The following is a 23250-nucleotide window of genomic DNA, read 5'->3' on the forward strand; positions in this document are numbered from 1 at the left end:
ACTAGCCGGGAGGGACAGTGGGTGGAGCTACACTACAACTAGCCGGGAGGGACAAGTGGGTGGAGCTACACTACAACTAGCCGGGAGGGACAGGTGGGTGGAGCTACACTACAACTAGCCGGGATGGACAGGTGGGTGGAGCTACACTACAACTAGCCGGGAGGGACAGGTGGGTGGAGCTACACTACAACTAGCCGGTAGGGACAGGTGGGTGGAGCTACACTACAGCTAGCCGGTAGGGACAGGTGGGTGGAGCTACACTACAGCTAGCCGGTAGGGACAGGTGGGTGGAGCTACACTACAGCTAGCCGGTAGGGACAGGTGGGTGGAGCTACACTACAACTAGCCGGTAGGGACAGGTGGGTGGAGCTACACTACAACTAGCCGGGAGGGACAGTGGGTGGAGCTACACTACAACTAGCCGGGAGGGACAAGTGGGTGGAGCTACACTACAACTAGCCGGGAGGGACAGGTGGGTGGAGCTACACTACAACTAGCCGGGAGGGACAGGTGGGTGGAGCTACACTACAACTAGCCGGGAGGGACAGGTGGGTGGAGCTACACTACAACTAGCCGGTAGGGACAGGTGGGTGGAGCTACACTACAGCTAGCCGGTAGGGACAGGTGGGTGGAGCTACACTACAGCTAGCCGGTAGGGACAGGTGGGTGGAGCTACACTACAGCTAGCCGGTAGGGACAGGTGGGTGGAGCTACACTACAGCTAGCCGGTAGGGACAGGTGGGTGGAGCTACACTACAACTAGCCGGTAGGGACAGGTGGGTGGAGCTACACTACAACTAGCCGGTAGGGACAGGTGGGTGGAGCTACACTACAACTAGCCGGTAGGGACAGGTGGGTGGAGCTACACTACAACTAGCCGGTAGGGACAGGTGGGGGGAGCTACACTACAACTAGCCGGTAGGGACAGGTGGGTGGAGCTACACTACAACTAGCCGGTAGGGACAGGTGGGTGGAGCTACAGTACAACTATCCGGTAGGGACAGGTGGGTGGAGCTACACTACAGCTAGCCGGTAGGGACAGGTGGGTGGAGCTACACTACAGCTAGCCGGTAGGGACAGGTGGGTGGAGCTACACTACAACTAGCCGGTAGGGATAGGTGGGTGGAGCTACACTACAACTAGCCGGTAGGGACAGGTGGGTGGAGCTACACTACAACTAGCCGGTAGGGACAGGTGGGTGGAGCTACACTACAACTAGCCGGTAGGGACAGGTGGGTGGAGCTACACTACAACTAGCCGGTAGGGACAGGTGGGTGGAGCTACACTACAACTAGCCGGTAGGGACAGGTGGGTGGAGCTACACTACAACTAGCCGGTAGGGACAGGTGGGTGGAGCTACACTACAACTAGCCGGTAGGGACAGGTGGGTGGAGCTACACTACAACTAGCCGGTAGGGACAGGTGGGTGGAGCTACACTACAGCTAGCCGGTAGGGACAGGTGGGTGGAGCTACACTACAACTAGCCGGTAGGGACAGGTGGGTGGAGCTACACTACAACTAGCCGGTTGGGACAGGTGGGTGGAGCTACACTACAACTAGCCGGTAGGGACAGGTGGGTGGAGCTACACTACAACTAGCCGGTAGGGACAGGTGGGTGGAGCTACACTACAACTAGCCGGTAGGGACAGGTGGGTGGAGCTACACTACAGCTAGCCGGTAGGGACAGGTGGGTGGAGCTACACTACAGCTAGCCGGTAGGGACAGGTGGGTGGAGCTACACTACAACTAGCCGGTAGGGACAGGTGGGTGGAGCTACACTACAACTAGCCGGTAGGGACAGGTTGGTGGAGCTACACTACAACTAGCCGGTAGGGACAGGTGGGTGGAGCTACACTACAACTAGCCGGTAGGGACAGGTGGGTGGAGCTACACTACAACTAGCCGGTAGGGACAGGTGGGTGGAGCTACACTACAACTAGCCGGTAGGGACAGGTGGGTGGAGCTACACTTTTCTAAGTCACCTTGATTTACCTAGCTCCGCTCCGCTCCAAGCTCTGCTCCGCTCCAAGCTCCGTTCCGTTCCAAGCTCCACTCCACTCAAAGCTCCGCTCTGCTCCAAGCTCCACTCTGCTCCAAGCTCCACTCCGTTCCGTTCCAAGCTCCGTTCCTCTCCAAGCTCCACTCTGCTCCAAGCTCCACTCCTCTCCAAGCGCCGCTCCATTCCGTTCCAAGCTCCGTTCCGCTCCAAGCTCCACTCTGCTCCAAGCTCCACTCCTCTCCAAGCTCCGCTCCATTCCGTTCCAAGCTCCGTTCTGCTCCAAGCTCCGTTCCGCTCCAAGCTCCGCTCTGCTCCAAGCTCTGCTCCGTTCCGTTCCAAGCTCCGTTCCACTACAAGCTCCACTCCGCTCCAAGCTCCACTCTGCTCCAAGCTCCACTCTGCTCCAAGCGCCGCTCTGCTCCAAGCTCCACTCTGCTCCAAGCTCCGCTCTGCTCCAAGCTCCACTCTGCTCCAAACTCCACTCCGCTCCAAGTTCCGTTCCGCTCCTTTCCGCTCCAAGCTCCGCTCTACTCCAAGCTCCGTTCCGCTCTGCTCCAAGCTCTGCTCCGCTCTGCTCCAAGCTCCGCTCTGCTCCAAGCTCCGCTCCGTTCCGTTCCAAGCTCCGCTCTGCTCCAAGCTCCACTCTGCTCCAAGCTCCACTCCGTTCCATTCCAAGCTCCGCTCTGCTCCAAGCTCCGCTCCGTTCCATTCCAAGCTCCGCTCTGCTCCAAGCTCCGCTCCGTTCCATTCCAAGCTCCGCTCTGCTCCAAGCTCCGCTCCGCTCCAAGCTCCGCTCACATAATCTGATTGGGATTGGGCCTTTCCCTGCACATTTAAAAATGGCCACTCCCTGCACGTTTAACGAGTGCTCTGAGAGTCGGGAAGCAAGGACAGTGAGTGTTTTTAATAAACAAAACAAAACAATAAACACGAAACACAAACAATGCACCGACATGAAACCGGAGTCAATAACGCCTGAGGAAAGAACCAAGGGGAGTGACAGATATAGGGAAGATAATCAAGGAGGTGATGGAGTCCAGGTGAGTGTCATGAGGCGCAGGTGCGCGAGACGACGGTGACAGGTGTGTGGGGATAATCAGCAGCCCGATAACCTAGAGGCCCGAGAGGGAGTATACGTGACAGTACGTAACCACAGCAACGTCATCCTTCCTCATGACTTGCCTTTGATTTTCTCATGTTGTTTTAGCGAGTTTTAATCCATGAATTAAATTGTAGTTTTTTTTGTTTTGGTGGTGGCCAATAGGGGCGATATCACAATGTTTTATGCGTACAAAATCACAATAGGACCAAGGCTGACATCGCTCCAACCCCAAGCTACTACGACCATTGAGGTTATAGACTCGCAGAGCAGCAGAGTGAACGATAGTGAGGTCATCACTACTCATGATAAACGTTGAGGTTACAGTAGAGTAACAGATATCTAGATGACTGGATTTAGTGTGGTCACTGGGTCTAGAGGCAGGGCAGGAGGAGGAAAGATTGGGTTGGGAGGGGGGGGTCGTAGAGGAGGTTGGGGAGGTTATTTACGGATAATGGAAGGAGGTCTTGCGAGGGGGGGGGGGGGGGGTCTTGTGGTTCTTGGGGTTTAGTGAGGAGTATGTCGGAGGAGAGTTGAGAGAGATTGGGGTGGGGGCGGTTTGGGCGGGGTCGATCATTATGGTGCGATAGTTGGAAGGAAGGTATACTGTTTCAGAGAGGGACGGGGTTAGGAGTTGGGCACTGGGGCCGATGGTTCTTTTGTTTCCATAGTGTGGGCTTATTTTGCTGACTGCATGATTGCAAGGCACACTCCAACCCTCTGTGAAACTCTATCTTCTCCTCTCCCTAACCAAGCCTCTTATGTATCTCTCTCTCTCTCTCTCTCTCTCTCTCTCTCTCTCTCTCTCTCTCTCTCTCTCAATTCAATGGCTTTATTGGCATAGGAAACATGTGTTAACATTGCCAAAGCAAGTGAGGTAGATAATAGATAAAGTGAAATAAACAATAAAAATTAACAGTAAACATTACACATACAGAAGTTTCAAAACAATAAAGACATTACAAATATCACATGATAGATATATATATATATATATATATACAGTGTTTTAACAATGTACAAATGGTTAAAGGACAGAATAAAAGGATAAAATAAATAAGCATAAATATGGGTTGTATTTACAATGGTGTTTGTTCTTCACTGGTTGCCCTTTTCTCGTGGCAACAGGTCACAAATCTTGCTGCTGTGATGGCACACTAGAATTTCACCCAGTAGATATGGGAGTTTTTCAAAATTGGATTTGTTTTCGAATTCTTTGTGGATCTGTGTAATCTGAGGGAAATATGTCTCTCTAATATGGCCATACTCTATCTTTCTCTCTCTCTCTCTCTATATATCTCTTTCTCTCTATCTCCCAGTCCATCTCTCTCTCTCTCAAAGCCTCTATCAATTCAATTCAAGGGGCTTTATTGGCATGGAAACATATGTTAACATCGCCAAAGCAAGTGAGGTAGATAATATACAAAAGTGAAATAAACAATAAAAATGAACAGTGAACAATTCCAATCACAGAAGTTCCAAAAGAATAAAGACATTATAAATGTCATGTGATGCTGTTTCAGACTCTGAACTGAGACAGAGAATAGAACTACGGTGAGGACTATATAAATAGATAGGTGTATAGATATAGATAGGTATATAGATATAGATAGGTGTATAGATATAGATAGGTGTATAGATATAGATAGGTGTATAGATATAGATAGGTGTATAGATATAGATAGGTGTATAGATATAGATAGATGTGTAGATATAGATAGATGTGTAGATATAGATAGATGTATAGATATAGATAGGTGTATAGATATAGATAGGTGTATATAAATAGATAGGTGTATAGATATAGATAGGTGTATAGATAGATGTACAGGTATAGATATAGATAGATATATAGATAGGTGTATATAAATAGATAGGTGTATAGATATAGATAGGTGTATAGATAGATGTACAGGTATAGATATAGATAGATATATAGATAGGTGTATATAAATAGATAGGTGTATAGATATAGATAGGTGTATAGATATAGATAGATGTATAGATAGAGATAGGTGTATAGATATAGATAGGTGTATAGATATAGATAGGTATATAGATAGGTGTATAGATATAGATAGGTGTATAGATATAGATAGGTGTATAGATATAGATAGGTGTATAGATATAGATAGGTGTATAGATATAGATAGGTGTATAGATATAGATAGATGTGTAGATATAGATAGGTGTATAGACATAGATAGGTGTATAGATATAGATAGGTGTATAGATATAGATAGATGTGTAGATATAGATAGGTGTATAGATATAGATAGGTGTATAGATATAGATAGATGTATAGATATAGATAGATGTGTAGATATAGATAGATATATAGATAGATGTATAGATATAGATAGGTGTATAGATATAGATAGATGTATAGATATAGATAGGTGTATAGATATAGATAGGTGTATAGATATAGATAGATGTATAGATATAGATAGGTGTATAGATATAGATAGGTGTATAGATATAGATAGGTGTATAGATATAGATAGATGTATAGATATAGATAGGTGTATAGATATAGATAGATGTATAGATATAGATAGGTGTATAGATATAGATAGATGTATAGATATAGATAGGTGTATAGATATAGATAGGTGTATAGATATAGATAGATATATAGATAGATGTATAGATATAGATAGATATATAGATAGATGTACAGGTACAGATAGATGTATAGATATAGATAGATGTATAGATATAGATAGATGTATAGATATAGATAGATGTATAGATATAGATAGATGTATAGATATAGATAGGTGTATAGATATATAGATAGATGTATAGATATAGATAGGTGTATAGATATAGATAGGTGTATAGATATAGATAGGTGTATAGATATAGATAGGTGTATAGATATAGATAGATGTATAGATATAGATAGATGTATAGATATAGATAGGTGTATAGATATAGATAGATGTATAGATATTGATAGATGTGTAGATATAGATAGATGTATAGATATAGATAGGTGTATAGATATAGATAGGTGTATAGATAGATGTATAGATATAGATAGATGTATAGAGATAGGTGTATATAAATAGATAGGTGTATAGATATAGATAGATGTGTAGATATAGATAGATGTATAGATATAGATAGGTGTATATAAATAGATAGGTGTATAGATATAGATAGGTGTATATAAATAGATAGGTGTATAGATATAGATAGATGTATAGATATAGATAGGTGTATAGATATAGATAGATGTATAGATATAGATAGGTGTATATAAATAGATAGGTGTATAGATATAGATAGGTGTATAGATATAGATAGATGTATATAAATAGATATAGATAGGTGTATAGATATAGATAGGTGTATAGATATAGATAGGTGTATAGATATAGATAGGTGTATAGATATAGATAGATGTATATAAATAGATATAGATAGATGTATAGATATATAGATAGATGTATATAAATAGATATAGATAGATGTATAGATATAGATAGATGTGTAGATATAGATAGATGTATAGACATAGATAGATGTATAGATATAGATAAATGTACAGATAGATAGATGTATATAAATATAGATGTATAGATATAGATAGATGTATAGATATAGATAGATATAGATAGATGTATAGATGTGTGTGTGTAATTTTTTATATATATATATATAAAATGATATATATATATAAAATTATAGATATAGATCTATAGATAGATGTATCCGTCCTGCTCTCCGTATTTCTGCGTTCCTTCTCTCTGTCTTTCTCCGTCTGCTCTCTGTCTTTCTCCCTCCTCCTCCTCCCCCAATTCTTCTCCACCGTTTCACTTTAGTGAATTGACAGGCTATTTATTATGTTTTAAATATAGATCTGTAAGTGCTCCCATCGGCTTTAACGCTTTAACCACAGACTCTTCCTCTCCCCTCCTCCCTTCTCCCACTAGTACCACTGCTGCCCCCCCCCTCCCTTCTCCCACTAGTACCACTGCTGCCTGCCCCCCCCCCCCTCCTCCCTTCTCCCACTAGTACCACTGCTGCCTGCCCCCCCCCCCCTCCCTTCTCCCACTAGTACCACTGCTGCCTGCCCCCCCCCCCCCCTCCCTTCTCCCACTAGTACCACTGCTGCCTGCCCCCCCCCCCCTCCTCCCTTCTCCCACTAGTACCACTGCTGCCCCCCCCCCCCCCCCCCCCCCACCCCCATACATCTTAGAAGTGGTTTTACTGCTGAATCTATACGGCCACCCCCCCGCCCCTCTACTCCCACCCAAACCCAATCCTCCTCTTGCCCCAAACACAATTCAATCACATAACACACCATGTTAACCCTGTGTGTTCCTGATTATTGAGTGAATAAGCAATATCCCATCAGAAATTCACACACACAATCTAAAAATACACACTGAAGGGAGGTGGCAGGGGGCTGAAGGGAGGGGGCTGAAGAGAGGGGGCTGAAGGGAGGGGGCTGAAGGGAGGGGGCTGAAGGGAGGGGGCAGGGGGCTGAAGAGAGGGGGAAGGGGGCTGAAGAGAGGGGGTAGGTTATTACTATGTTATTACCTGGTACTTCCTGTATATAGCCATGTTATTACCTGGTACTCCCTGTATATAGCCATGTTATTATCTGGTACACCCTGTATATAGCCATTTATTACCTGGTACTCCCTGTATATAGCCATGTTATTACCTGGTACTCCCTGTATATAGCCATGTTATTACCTGGTACCCCCTGTATATAGCCATTTATTACCTGGTACTCCCTGTATATAGCCATGTTATTACCTGGTACTTCCTGTATATAGCCATGTTATTACCTGGTACACCCTGTATATAGCCATGTTATTACCTGGTACTTCCTGTATATAGCCATGTTATAACCTGGTACACCCTGTATATAGCCATGTTATTACCTGGTACTCCCTGTATATAGCCATGTTATTACCTGGTACTTCCTGTATATAGCCATGTTATTTCCTGGTACTTCCTGTATACAGCCATGTTATTACCTGGTACTTCCTGTATATAGTCATGTTATTTCCTCGTACTTCCTGTACATAGTCATGTTATTTCCTGGTACATCCTGTATATAGCCATGTTATTACCTGGTACTTCCTGTATATAGCCATGTTATTACCTGGTACACCCTGTATATAGCCATGTTATTACCTGGTACTTCCTGTATATAGCCATGTTATTACCTGGTACTCCCTGTATATAGCCATGTTATTACCTGGTACTTCCTGTATATAGCCATGTTATTTCCTGGTACTTCCTGTATACAGCCATGTTATTACCTGGTACTTCCTGTATATAGTCATGTTATTTCCTCGTACTTCCTGTACATAGTCATGTTATTTCCTGGTACATCCTGTATATAGTCATGTTATTTCCTGGAACTCCTGTATATAGTCATGTTATTTCCTGGTACTTCCTGTATATAGCCATGTTATTTCCTGGTACTTCCTGTATATAGCCATGTTATTAACTGGTACTCCATGTATATAGCCATGTTATTACCTGGTACTTCCTGTATATAGCCATGTTATTTCCTGTACTTCCTGTATATAGCCATGTTATTACATGGTACTCCATGTATATAGTGAGAGGAATCATAGAATGACATATTAGAACTATAGAATGACATATTAGAACTATAGAATGACATGTTAGAACTATAGAATGACATATTAGAACTATAGAATGACATGTTAGAAATATAGAATGTCTGATGTCTATTACTATACTGCTGGTCCCATACAGCCTCATCCCTACTGGACTGGATTCTCTCCCTCTATCTCTCTATCTCTCTCTCGCCCTCTATCTCGCTCTCTCTCACATCTCTCTCTCGCTGTCTCTCTTTCTCTCTCGCGCGCGCTCTGTCTCTCGCTCTCTTTATCTCGCTCTCTCCCCGTCTCTCTCGCTCTTTCTCTCCGTGGAGGATAGTAAAACACCAGGAGAGAGAGAAAGAGATTTCTCTCTCTCCTGGTGTTTTACTATCCTCCAGTGTGTAGCCTGTTAACAGACCTGGATTTTAAGTGGGTCCACACTAATTGCATTTGCTTAAAAGGTTTGCTTTCCTTTCATGCTCACTCGCACACACACCCACACACACACACACACACTTCCTGTCTTTGGCCCCATTGGCTAACAGTAAGCCAACACAGAGTAGGTCTTCCCCGTTGGCCAACACTAATCCAACACAGAGTGGTTCTCGTCCGTTGGCCAACAGAAACCTGCAACAGAGTGTTCTGGCCCGTTGGCCAGCAGTAAGCCAACACAGAGTAGTCCTGGTCCGTTGGCCAACAGAAAGCCAACACAGAGTGGTTCTGGTCTGTTGGTCAATCAAATGCCAATGCAAAATGGTTCTGGCCCATTGGTCAACACTAAGCCAACACAGAGTGGTTCTGACTCGTTGGCCAACACTAAGCCAACACAGAGTGGTCTGTCCCGTTGGCCAACTCTAAACCAACACAGAGTGGTTCTGGTCCGTTGGCCACCACACACACACACTTCCTGTCTTTGGCCCCATTGGTCAACACTAAGCCAACACAGAGTGGTTTTGTACCGTTGGCCAACACTCAGCCAACACAGAGTGGTCTGTCCCGTTGGCCAACACAGTGGTCTGTCCCGTTGGCCAACACTAAGCCAACACAGAGCGGTTCTGTCCCGTTGGCCAACACTAAACCAACACAGAGCGGTTCTGTCCCGTTGGCCAACACTAAGCCAACACAGAGTGACGTGAGAGCTGCCACAGCTCTGTATTTATCAGATATACTAAAGCCCAGCCCTGTGCTCAGTGTGTGTCTGTGTGTGTGTGTGTGTGTGTGTGCTTCTGTTTAAATCTGGTTCTCACTGTGTTATAAATAAATATTTTCATTTAGAATGTATTAACATGGGTTAGTCTTTAGTTTTGTTATTCTGGTTGAATTAAGTTGGTTTGGATCTCATTGCCCATATGGACTTATGGTCTAAAGTAGTGTACTATATAAAGGGAATAGGGTGCCCTAGGGCTCTGGTCTAAAGTAGTGCACTATATAGGGAATAGGGTGCCATAGGGCTCTGGTCAAAAGTAGTGCACTATATAGGGACTAGGGTGCCATAGGGCTCTGGTCTAAAGTAGTGCACTATATAGGGAATAGGGTTCCATAGGACTCTGGTCTAAAGTAGTGCACTATATAGGGAATAGGGTGGCATAGGGCTCTGGTCTAAAGTAGTGCACTATATAGGGAATAGGGTGCCATAGGGCTCTGGTCTAAAGTAGTGCACTATATAGGGAATAGGGTGCCCTAGGGCTCTGGTCTAAAGTAGTGCACTATATAGGGAATAGGGTTCCATAGGGCTCTGGTCTAAAGTAGTGCACTATATATAGGGAATAGGATGCCATGGGGCTCTGGTCTAAAGTAGTGCATTACATAGGGAATAGGGTAGCATTTGGGAAGCAGATAGGGTTTACTCTGGGCTCTGTGAGTTCTGCAGTGTGATTATAGTCTCAGAGTGGAAACTAGTGGTATTATACTACTGCTATTAAATACACACAGGGACTGTGTCCCAAACGCCACCCTGTTCCCTATATAGTACACTACTTTAGACCAGGGCCCATAGAACTCTGGTCAAAAGTAGTGCCCTATGTATAGAGAATAGTGTGCCTTATTGGAACACGGACATGGTTTGGTAACAGTAACGTTTTTAGAAGGATTTAAACAATATAAAACAAAAACAGAACATTTAATATAAATGTTCCTCTGGGATGGACCCAGTATCAGCTAACTGGGGAGAGGAGTTCCTCTGGGATAGACCCAGTATCAGCTAACTGGGGAGAGTTCCTCTGGGATAGACCCAGTATCAGCTAACTGGGGAGAGGAGTTCCTCTGGGATGGACCCAGTATCAGCTAACTGGGGAGAGGAGTTCCTCTGGGATAGACCCAGTATCAGCTAACTGGGGAGAGGAGTTCCTCTGGGATAGACCCAGTATCATCTAACTGGGGAGAGGAGTTCCTCTGGGATAGACCCAGTATCATCTAACTGGGGAGAGGAGTTCCTCTGGGATAGACCCAGTATCATCTAACTGGGGAGAGGAGTTCCTCTGGGATAGACCCAGTATCAGCTAACTGGGGAGAGGAGTTCCTCTGGGATAGACCCAGTATCATCTAACTGGGGAGAGTTCCTCTGGGATGGACCCAGTATCATCTAACTGGGGAGAGGAGTTCCTCTGGGATAGACCCAGTATCATCTAACTGGGGAGAGGAGTTCCTCTGGGATAGACCCAGTATCAGCTAACTGGGGAGAGGAGTTCCTCTGGGATAGACCCAGTATCATCTAACTGGGGAGAGTTCCTCTGGGATGGACCCAGTATCAGCTAACTGGGGAGAGGAGTTCCTCTGGGATAGACCCAGTATCATCTAACTGGGGAGAGGAGTTCCTCTGGGATAGACCCAGTATCATCTAACTGGGGAGAGGAGTTCCTCTGGGATAGACCCAGTATCATCTAACTGGGGAGAGGAGTTCCTCTGGGATAGCCCCAGTATCATCTAACTGGGGAGAGGAGTTCCTCTGGGATAGACCCAGTATCATCTAACTGGGGAGAGGAGTTCCTCTGGGATAGACCCAGTATCATCTAACTGGGGAGAGGAATTAAATGTCCTGATAGTTTTATAATCTAACTAAGTCTTCCTGTAAATTACCAGACAAACTAACAAACAACCTCATTTACACTGGTAATATACACTGGTAATATGCACTGTTAATATACACTGGTAATATACACTGGTAATATACACATCTAATATACACTGGTAATATACACTGGTAATATACACTGGTAATATACACTGGTAATATACACTGGTAATATACACATCTAATATACACTGGTAATATACACTGGTAATATACACTTGGTCATATACACTGGTAATATACACATCTAATATACACTGGTAATATACACATCTAATATACACTGGTAATATACACATCTAATATACACTGGTAATATACACTGGTAATATACACATCTAATATACACTGGTAATATACACTGGTAATATACACATCTAATATACACTGGTAATATACACTGGTCATATACACATCTAATATACACTGGTAATATACACTGGTAATATACACATCTAATATACACTGGTAATATACACTGGTAATATACACATCTAATATACACTGGTAATATACACTGGTAATATACACTGGTCATATACACATCTAATATACACTGGTAATATACACTGGTAATATACACTGGTCATATACACATCTAATATACACTGGTAATATACACATCTAATATACACTGGTAATATACACTGGTAATATACACATCTAATATACACTGGTAATATACACTGGTAATATACACATCTAATATACACTGGTAATATACACTGGTAATATACACATCTAATATACACTGGTAATATACACTGGTAATATACACATCTAATATACACTGGTAATATACACTGGTAATATACACATCTAATATACACTGGTAATATACACATCTAATATACACATCTAATATACACGTGTATATTACCAGTGTATATTACCAGTGTATATTAGATGTGTATATTAGATGTGTATATTACCAGTGTATATTACCAGTGTATATTAGATGTGTATATTACCAGTGTATATTACCAATCTAATATACACTGGTAATATACACTGGTAATATACACATCTAATATACACTGGTAATATACACATCTAATATACACTGGTAATATACACTGGTAATATACACATCTAATATACACTGGTAATATACACTGGTAATATACACTGGTCATATACACATCTAATATACACATCTAATATACACATCTAATATACACATCTAATATACACATCTAATATACACTGGTCATATACACATCTAATATACACTGGTAATATACACTGGTAATATACACTGGTAATATACACTGGTAATATACACATCTAATATACACTGGTAATATACACTGGTAATATACACTGGTAATATACACTGGTAATATACACTGGTAATATACACTGGTAATATACACTGGTAATATACACATCTAATATACACATCTAATATACACATCTAATATACACTGGTCATATACACATCTAATATACACTGGTAATATACACTGGTAATATACACTGGTAATATACACTGGTAATATACACATCTAATATACACTGGTAATATACACTGGTAATATACACTGGTAATATACACTGGTAATATACACATCTAATATACACTGGTAATATACACTGGTAATATACACATCTAATATACACTGGTAATATACACTGGTAATATACACTGGTAATATACACTGGTAATATACACATCTAATATACACTGGTAATATACACTGGTAATATACACTGGTAATATACACATCTAATATACACTGGTAATATACACTGGTAATATACACATCTAATATACACTGGTAATATACACTGGTAATATACACTGGTAATATACACTGGTAATATACACTGGTCATATACACTGGTAATATACACTGGTAATATACACTGGTAATATACACTGGGTAATATACACTGGTAATATACACTGGTCATATACACTGGTAATATACACTGGTAATATACACTGGTAATATACACTGGTAATATACACTGGTAATATACACTGGTAATATACACTGGTCATATACACTGGTAATATACACATCTAATATACACTGGTAATATACACTGGTAATATACACATCTAATATACACTGGTAATATACACTGGTAATATACACATCTAATATACACTTGGTCATATACACTGTGTTACGTTGGTCATACGAAGGAGACCAAGGTGCAGCGTGGTGTGTGTACATTCTTCTTTATTAAAGAACGAAACACTGAACATACTAACAAAACAACAAAACGATACGTGAAGCTAATATGAATAGTGCAGACAGGCAACTAAACGTAGAACAAGACCCCACCAACACCAAAGGGAAAATGGCTACCTAAATACGATCCCCAATCAGAGACAACGATATACAGCTGCCTCTGATCGGGAATATCTCAGGTCAGGGATATCTCAGGTCAGGGTGTGACACACTGGTAATATACACTGGTGAAATACACCGGTAATATACACTGGTAATATACACTGGTAATATACACTGGTAATATACACTGGTAATATATACTGGTAATATGCACTGGTAATATACACTGGTAATATACATTGGTAATATACACTGGTAATATACACTGGTAATATACACTGGTAATATACACTGGTAATATACATTAGTAATATACACTGGTAATATACACTGGTTGTCACGTTCTGACCTTTATTTCCTTTGTTTTGTCTTTATTTAGTATGGTCAGGGCGTGAGTTGGGGTGGGCAGTCTATGTTTGTGTTTCTATGTTTTTTCTATTTCTGTGATTGGCCTGATATGGTTCACAATCAGAGAGGCAGCTGTTTATCGTTGTCCCTGATTGAGAACCATATTTAGGTAGCCTGGGTTTCACTGTTGGTTTGTGAGTGTTTGTTTCCGTGTGAGTGTTTGTCGCCACACGGTACTGTTTCGGTTTGGTTATTTCACGTATTCGTTTATTGTTTTTGTATTTCATAGTGTTCAGTGATTTTCTTATTAAAATTTGTCATGAACACTTACCACGCCGCATCTTGGTGCGATCCTTACTCCTCTTCAGACGAAGAGGAGGAAATCTGTCGTTACAGAAACACCCATCACAAAAGGACCAAGCGGTGTGGTAACGGGCAGCAGCAGCAGCGATGTCAAGACTCCTGGGAGGATATTCTAGACGGGAGAGGACCCTGGGCACAGCCAGGGGAATATTGCCGCCCAAAGCAGAGCTGGAGGCAGCGAAGGCAGAGAGGCGCTGGTATGAGGAGGCAGCACGGCGGCGCGGTTGGAAGCCCGAGAGTCAGCCCCAAAAAATTCCTGGGAGGAGGCACACAGGGAGTGTGGCGAAGCCAGGTAGGAGACCTGCGCCAACTTCATGTGCTTACCAGAGTGAGAGAGGGACCGGGCAGGCACCGTGTTATGCGGTGGAGCGCACAGTCTCCCCAGTGCGTGTGCATAGCCCGGTGCAATACATTCCAGCTCCTCGTATCAGCCGGGCTGGAGTGGACATCGAGCCAGGTGCCATGAAGCCGGCTCTACGCATCTGGTCTCCAGTGCGTCTCCTCTGGCCGGCGTACATGGCACCGGCCTATTCCACCTCGCCGCACTGGTCGGGCTACGGGGAGCATTCAACCAGGTAAGGTTGGGCAGGTTCGGTGCTCAAGAGCTCCAGTGCGCCTGCGCGGTCCGGTCTATCCAGTGCCACATCCACGCACCAGCCCTCCAGTGGCAGCCCCCCGCACCAGGCTGTCTCTCCGTCTTCTGGCTACAGGGTCTCCCTCCTGTCCAGCGCTGCCAGAGCCTTCCTCCTCTCCAGCGCTGCCAGAGTCTCCCGTCTGTCCAGAGCCGCTAGAGTCTCCCGTCTGTCCAGAGCCGCTAGAGTCTCCCGTCTGTCCAGAGCCGCTAGAGTCTCCCGTCTGTCCAGAGCCGCTAGAGTCTCCCGTCTGTCCAGAGCCGCTAGAGTCTCCCGTCTGTCCTGAGCCGCTAGAGTCTCCCGTCTGTCCAGAGCCGCTAGAGTCTCCCGTCTGTCCAGAGCCGCTAGAGTCTCCCGTCTGTCCTGAGCCGCTAGAGTCTCCCGTCTGTCCAGAGCCGCTAGAGTCTCCCGTCTGTCCTGAGCCGCTAGAGTCTCCCGTCTGTCCAGAGCCGCTAGAGTCTCCCGTCTGTCCAGAGCCGCTAGAGTCTCCCGTCTGTCCAGAGCCGCTAGAGTCTCCCGTCTGTCCAGAGCCGCTAGAGTCTCCCGTCTGTCCAGAGCCGCTAGAGTCTCCCGTCTGTCCAGAGCCGCTAGAGTCTCCCGTCTGTCCAGAGCCGCTAGAGTCTCCCGTCTGTCCAGAAGCCGCTAGAGTCTCCCGTCTGTCCAGAAGCCGCCAGCCAGCCAGGCAGAGCCGGCAGAGCTGGCAGAGCCGCCAGCCAGCCAGGAGCTGCGAGAGCCTCCCGCCTGTCCGGTGCTGCCGGAATCCCCCGTCCATTCGGGACCCATGTCTAGGGTCCCCAGTCCAAGGTCGGTGGCAAGGGTCGCCGCTTTAAAGAGGCCATGGAGGCGGGCGAAGAGGCGCACTAGAACTGTGGTGAAGTGGGGTCCACGTCCCGCACCAGAACCGCCACCGCGGACAGACGCCCACCCAGACCCACCCCTATAGGTTCAGGTTTTGCGGCCGGAGTCCGCACCTTTAGGGGGGGGGGGGGGGGTACTGTCCCGTTCTGACCTTTTACTTCCTTTGTTTTGTCTTTATTTAGTATGGTCAGGGCTTGAGTTGGGGTGGGCAGTCTGTTTGTGTTTCTATGTTTTTTATATTTCTGTGTTTGGCCTGATATGGTTCTCAATCAGAGGCAGCTGTTTATTGTTGTCCCTGATTTGAGAACCATATTTAGGTAGCCTGGGTTTCACTGTTGGTTTGTGGGTGTTTGTTTCCGTGTGAGTGTTTGTCGCCACACGGTACTGTTTCGGTTTGGTTATTTCACATATTCGTTTATTGTTTTTGTATTTCATAGTGTTCAGTGCTTTTCTTATAAAAAATCGTCATGAACAATTACCACGTCGCATCTTGGTCCAATCCTTACTCCTCTTCGTACGAAAAGGAGTAAATCTGCCGTTACACTGGTAATGTTGGTGAGGGGATTGTGGAAAGACGGAGTTAATTGACGGAGTTCATTCTTTTTAACCAATAAGAGAATGGTAACAGAGACAGAGCCTCCTGTGTAAGATGTCCTCCATCCGTCTGCAGAGAGAGACATTGAGCGTTGAGCCTCTCTCTCTGGGTTCTATGTGGGAGGAGAGGTCTCTCCCCCTCCTAAATGAAAGCCACCTCCTGGTCGAACAGTCGATGTGTGTGTGTGTGTGTTTGTTTGAGGAGAGGTCTCTTTGTCTCTACTCCTCTCTGATCTCTCTCCATAGCAGCAGCAGCAGGTGCCAAGAATTTTACTAACAACAGAATTTGACTCTGGACACAAACAGCTAGGGATGGGATACTCTGTCCCTGTCCACTTTCTGTGTATGTGTGTATGTATGTGTGTTTGATCTCTGACACACACACACACACACACGAGCCAAGACCTGGAACGGTACTGATCTTAAGACAGATCTACTATCACACAGGGGCCTTCATAAATGTAGTGTACGCACGGACACACGTCCACAAGCACCCAGAGCCCACATACACAACGGTCAGCGTTTCTGTCCAGCTTTCCAGCCTGAAATGACGGAATTTCCTTCACAATCAACACATCTCCTCCCAGCACACAAACACGTTTCCTCTCCAAATGACACTTTTCATCCTTCCTTCCTCTCCTCTCTACCTTCTACACTCCTTCCTCGTAAACTACCATTCCTCCTCTCCTCTTTCAACAACAAACTCTCACTGCAGAATCCAACATTTGTCCATTTCGGCAGTTAAGTTAAGGCATGAATTTCGAATGGTTAAGGTAAGGGTTGAGATATGTGTTGAGGTAGGAGTGAGGTAATGGTTGAGGTAAGGGTTGAGGTCAGTGTTGAGGTAGGGGTGAGGTAATGGTTGAGGTAAGTGTTAAGGTCAGGGTTGAGGTCAGGGTTGAGGTCAGGGTTGAGGTAAGGGTTGAGGTCAGGGTTAAGGTCAGGGTTGAGGTTAGTGTTGAGGTTAGTGTTGAGATAAGTGTTGAGGTCAGGGTTAAGGTCAGGGTTGAGGTCAGGGTTGAGGTCAGGGTTAAGGTCAGGGTTGAGGTCAGGATTGAGGTTAGTGTTGAGGTCAGGATTAAGGTCAGGGTTGAGGTAAGGGTTGATGTAGGTGTTGAGGTCAGGGTTAAGGTCATGGTTGAGGTGAGGGTTGAGGTTAGTGTTGAGGTCAGGTTTAAGGTCAGGGTTAAGGTAAGTATTGAGGTAAGGGTTGAGGTAAGGGTTGAGGTCATCGTTAAGGTAAGGGTTAAGGTCAGGGTTGAGGTCAGGGTTAAGGTAAGTATTGAGGTAAGGGTTGAGGTCAGCGTTGAGGTCATGGTTAAGGTCACAGTTAAGGTCAGGGTTGAGATAAGGGTTGCGGTAAGGGTTGAGGTCAGGGTTAAGGTCAGGGTTGAGGTCAGGGTTAAGGTCAGGGTTAAGGTCAGGGTTGAGGTTAGTGTTGAGGTGAGGGTTGAGGTCAGTGTTGAGGTCAGTGTTGAGGTCATGGTTAAAGTCAGGGTTAAGGTCAGGGTTAAGGACAGGGTTGAGGTCAGTGTTGAGGTCAGTGTTGAGGTCATGGTTAAGGTCAGGGTTGAGTTCAGGGTTGAGGTCAGTGTTGAGGTCATGGTTAAGGTAAGGGTTAAGGTCAGGGTTAAGGTCAGGGTTAAGGTCACGGTTAAGGTAAGGGTTAAGGTAAGGGTTAAGGTCAGTGTTGAGGTCATGGTTAAGGTAAGGGTTAAGGTAAGGGTTAAGGTCAGGGTTAAGGTCAGGGTTGAGGTAAGAGTTGAGGGCTAAATCTTTTTTTAAAAGTTCTTCGCACTGGGATTGAATATGCAACTCTCGGACCTCACGGCTTACGCCTATCCGCCATCCCCGTTCTGAACACCCTGGCCAAACCCAAGCCGACTTGACGGTAATAGCCCTCACCGTTGCCCATAGTGGCCGGTTTTGAAGTCATCTCCCGACGTCCTGCTTTCGCAGTGGATCCTGAGCAACCCGGCTGCTTTCCTCTCCTCTCCCTCCCCTCCACAATAACACACTATCTAACACACACAGAGTTCGTTGTATCCTTTTAGTACATTCCAGTTTAACACTGATCAATGGTCCTAATCAGACTGATCTCTTTATCGAGCCAACTGCCTCTCTCCGCTGAGGGAAGGAGGGAGAGAGAGAGAGAGAGAGCGAGAGCGAAGAAGGCCAGGTACGCCATGACAGAAAAACAACTCTCTTTCTCCCTTCTCTTTTTCCCTCCCACTCCCTTTCTAATGGGTTCTAATCAAGGCTCCCCATCTTCTGTAAATCACTGCATATCTGGAGCAGCCAACATTCCTGCTGCATTGCCAGGTCTGGACAATAGTGCGTTGCCAGGTCTGGACAATAGTGCGTTGCCAGATCTGGACAATAGTGCGTTGCCTGGTCTGGACAATAGTGCGTTGCCAGATCTGGACAATAGTGCGTTGCCTGGTCTGGACAATAGTGCGTTGCCAGGTCTGGACAATAGTGCGTTGCCAGGTCTGGACAATAGTGCATTGCCAGGTCTGGACAATAGTGCGTTGCCAGGTCTGGACAATAGTGCGTTGCCAGATCTGGACAATAGTGCGTTGCCTGGTCTGGACAATAGTGCGTTGCCAGGTCTGGACAATAGTGCGTTGCCAGGTCTGGACAATAGTGCGTTGCCAGGTCTGGACAATAGTGCGTTGCCAGGTCTGGACAATAGTGCGTTGCCAGGTGTAGACAGAGTTCTATGTTCTACTGAGGACCCAGCTCAAATGTTCCTCTCTGAAAACATGTTTTATCTGGGGCCTAATAATTAAATAAAAAGCTCCATTCACTGACTATAAACGATAACCAATGTGCTATTATGCTGTTGTCTGTGTGAACAGAATTTATAAAAAATAATTTAGTGTTTTTAAAAATTAATAAAAAAAAACATGCTGTGTGGTTTTGTGAGGTGCCCCCATATCTCATCGTATCTCATCAAGCCAGAGTTAAGTCAAGCTGGGCATGAAATAGCAGGAAATTATTTCTAAATGCATTTGACCATTTCTATGTGCTTTGCAAGTTTCTCAGGCAGTTATAGACAGAGAACAATAAAACTGGGAAGACCTCAGCAACAGTCGAAGGTCTGTGGAAGCAGAAGAACCAAGAGAAGTGGAGAGAGAGAGAGAACCCCATTGGAGGATGTTTGTAAATGACCTACGCTCCACAAAGACCAAAAGAATTTAAATCAAGTAAGTCACGAAGACAGAGAGTAGGGTTGAGTGCTGCAAGCAGGACTCTTCAAGGACCTGTATGTCTCTCTAATACCACACTGCCTGTCTTTGTTGTCTTGAGTTCAGAAAACACACCGAGGGGACACATGGATACGATAGTTAGTGTCAACATGAAGAAGGGACATACTGTGGGAAGGGGACATAAGGAAGGGAACATAAGGAAGGGGACATATGGAAGGGGACATTATGAAGGGGATAGTTAGTGTCAACATGAGGAAGGGACATACTGTGGGAAGAGGACATAAGGAAGGGGACATAAGGAAGGGGATAGATAGTGTCAACATGAGGAAGGGACATACTGTGGGAAGGGGACATAAGGAAGGAGACATATGGAAGGGGATAGATAGTGTCAACATGAGGAAGGGACATACTGTGGGAAGGGGGCATAAGGAAGGGAACGTAAGGAAGGGGACATATGGAAGGGGACATTATGAAGGGGACATTAGGAAGGGGACATATGGAAGGAGACATATGGAAGGTAACATAAGGAAGGGGACATAAGGAAGGGGACATTAGGAAGGGGACATTAGGAAGGGGACATAAGGAAGGGGACATAAGGAAGGGGACATTAGGAAGGGAACATTAGGAAGGGGACATTAGGAAGGGGACATTAGGAAGGGGACATTAGGAAGGGGACATTAGGAAGGGGACATTAGGAAGGGGACATAAGGAAGGGGACATTAGGAAGGGGACATTAGGAAGAGGACATTAGGAAGGGGACATTAGGAAGAGGACATTAGGAAGGGGACATTACGAAGAGGACATTAGGAAGGGGACATTAGGAAGAGGACATTAGGAAGGGGACATTAGGAAGGGGACATAAGGAAGCAAAGGGGAAACGTGTCGGGAGAAATCTAGATTGGAAAGAGCTTCTATGAAAATCACCCTGTGTGATGTCAGAATGTCAGATAACAGGGTTATCTTTTCCCAGATACCGTGTGGTGAAACTAATCAAACCGTAAAGCGAATACAAAAACACGCGTTTTATATTCCTGAAAACAATCCCACAACACACAAACAAGAGAAATCTTTTCCAAATCTAAATCGCTAAACAACATTGTTTTTTTTGGGTTTGTTTTTTATTCTGCTCAAGTCATCTTTGTCTGTTTGCTCCAGATAAGACATGTACTTTAGTCGATTCAGTTTGACGACTTAGAAGTAAAATGGAGTGCAACAACATAACGAAAAACACACAAGCTAAACTGAACAGGGCCCCATTTGGCAGCAGAACGGTCTGAGATAAAACCAGCCCTGAGATAAGACCTTGACACAGAGAAACACTGATCAGAGAATACGGCCCAAATAGCACCCTATTCTGTATATAGTGCACAACTTTAGACCAGGGCTTATAGGGACAGTGCACTACATAGGGAATAGGTTGGCATAGGGCTCTGGTCTAAAGTAGTGCACTACATAGGGAATAGGGTGCCATAGGGCTCTGGTCTAAAGTAGTGCACTATATATAGGGAATAGGGTGCCATAGGGCTCTGGTCTAAAGTAGTGCACTATATATAGGGAAAAGGGTGGCATAGGGCTCTGGTCTAAAGTAGTGCACTATATAGGGAATAGGGTGGCATAGGGCTCTGGTCTAAAGTAGTGCACTATATAGGGAATAGGGTGCCATAGGGCTCTGGTCTAAAGTAGTGCACTATATAGGGAATAGGGTGGCATAGGGCTCTGGTCTAAAGTAGTGCACTATATAGGGAATAGGGTACCTTTTAGGACGCATGGTAAGTCTGTGAATTCTCTAACTGTGTTTCTGGTCGTAATGAATTCCTTGTGTGGTCCTGAAATACAGAATGTGGAGAAATAAAAACCGTGGCTTGTGTCAGATCATTTATTCTATTGATGGTCACTATATATTTATTCTATTGATGGTCACTGTACTGCTCATTATACCTTATCCAACCTTTCAGTTCCACCACCCACACATTCAATTATGTTTCTAGAGACAATATCCCTCTCATCATCACTCAATACCTAGGTTTACCTCCACTGTATTCACATCCTACCTTACCTTTGTCTGTACATTATACCTTGAAGCTATTTTATCGCCCCCAGAAACCTCCTTTTACTCTCTGTTCCGGATGTCCTAGACGACCAATTCTCATAGCTTTTAGCCGTACCCTTATCCTACTCCTCCTCTGTTCCTCTGGTGATTTAGAGGTTGATCCAGGACCTGCAGTGCCTGGCTCCACTCCTATTCCCCAGGCGCTCTCTTTTGATGACTTCTGTATCTGTAATAGCCTTGGTTTCATGCATGTTTAACATTAGAAGCCTCCTCCCTAAGTTTGTTCTATTCACTGCTTTAGCACACTCTGCCAACCTGGATGTTCTAGCCATGTCTGAATCCTGGCTTAGTAAGACCACCAAAAATTCTGAAATTTTCATCCCCAACTACAACATTTTCAAACAAGATAGAACAACCAAAGGGGGCGGTGTTGCAATCTACTGCAAAGATAGCCTGCAGAGTTCTGTCCTGCTATCCAGGTCTGTACCCAAACAATTTGAACTTCTACTTTTAAAAATCCACCTCTCTAAAAACAAGTCTCTCACCGTTGCCGCCTACTATAGACCACCCTCTGCCCCCAGCTGTGCTCTGGACACCATATGTGAACTGATTGCCCCCCATCTATCTTCAGAGCTCGTGCTGCTAGGCGACCTAAAATGGAACATGCTTAACACCCCAGCCATCCTACAATCTAAGCTTGATGCCCTCAATTTCACACAAATGATCATTGAGCCTACCAGGTACCACCCCAAAGCCTTAAACATGGGCACCCTCATAGATATCATCCTAACCAACTTCCCCTCTAAATACACCTCTGCTGTCTTCAACCAAGATCTCAGCGATCACTGCCTCATTGCCTGCATCCGTAATGGGTCAGCGGTCAAACGACCTCCTCTCATCACTGTAAAACGCTCCCTGAAACACTTCAGCGAACAGGCCTTTCTAATCGACCTGGCCAGGGTATCCTGTAAGGATATTGATCTCATCCCGTCAGTAGAGGATGCCTGATTATTTAAAAAAAATGCCTTCCTCACCATCTTAAATAAGCATTCCCCATTCAAGAAATTTAGAACCAGGAACAGATATAGCCCTTGGTTCTCTCCAGACCTGACTGCCCT

This window comes from Oncorhynchus mykiss, chromosome 29, assembly GCF_057628025.1.
Source record: "Oncorhynchus mykiss isolate SJ-2025 chromosome 29, ASM5762802v1, whole genome shotgun sequence".
Classification (NCBI taxonomy): domain Eukaryota; kingdom Metazoa; phylum Chordata; class Actinopteri; order Salmoniformes; family Salmonidae; genus Oncorhynchus; species Oncorhynchus mykiss.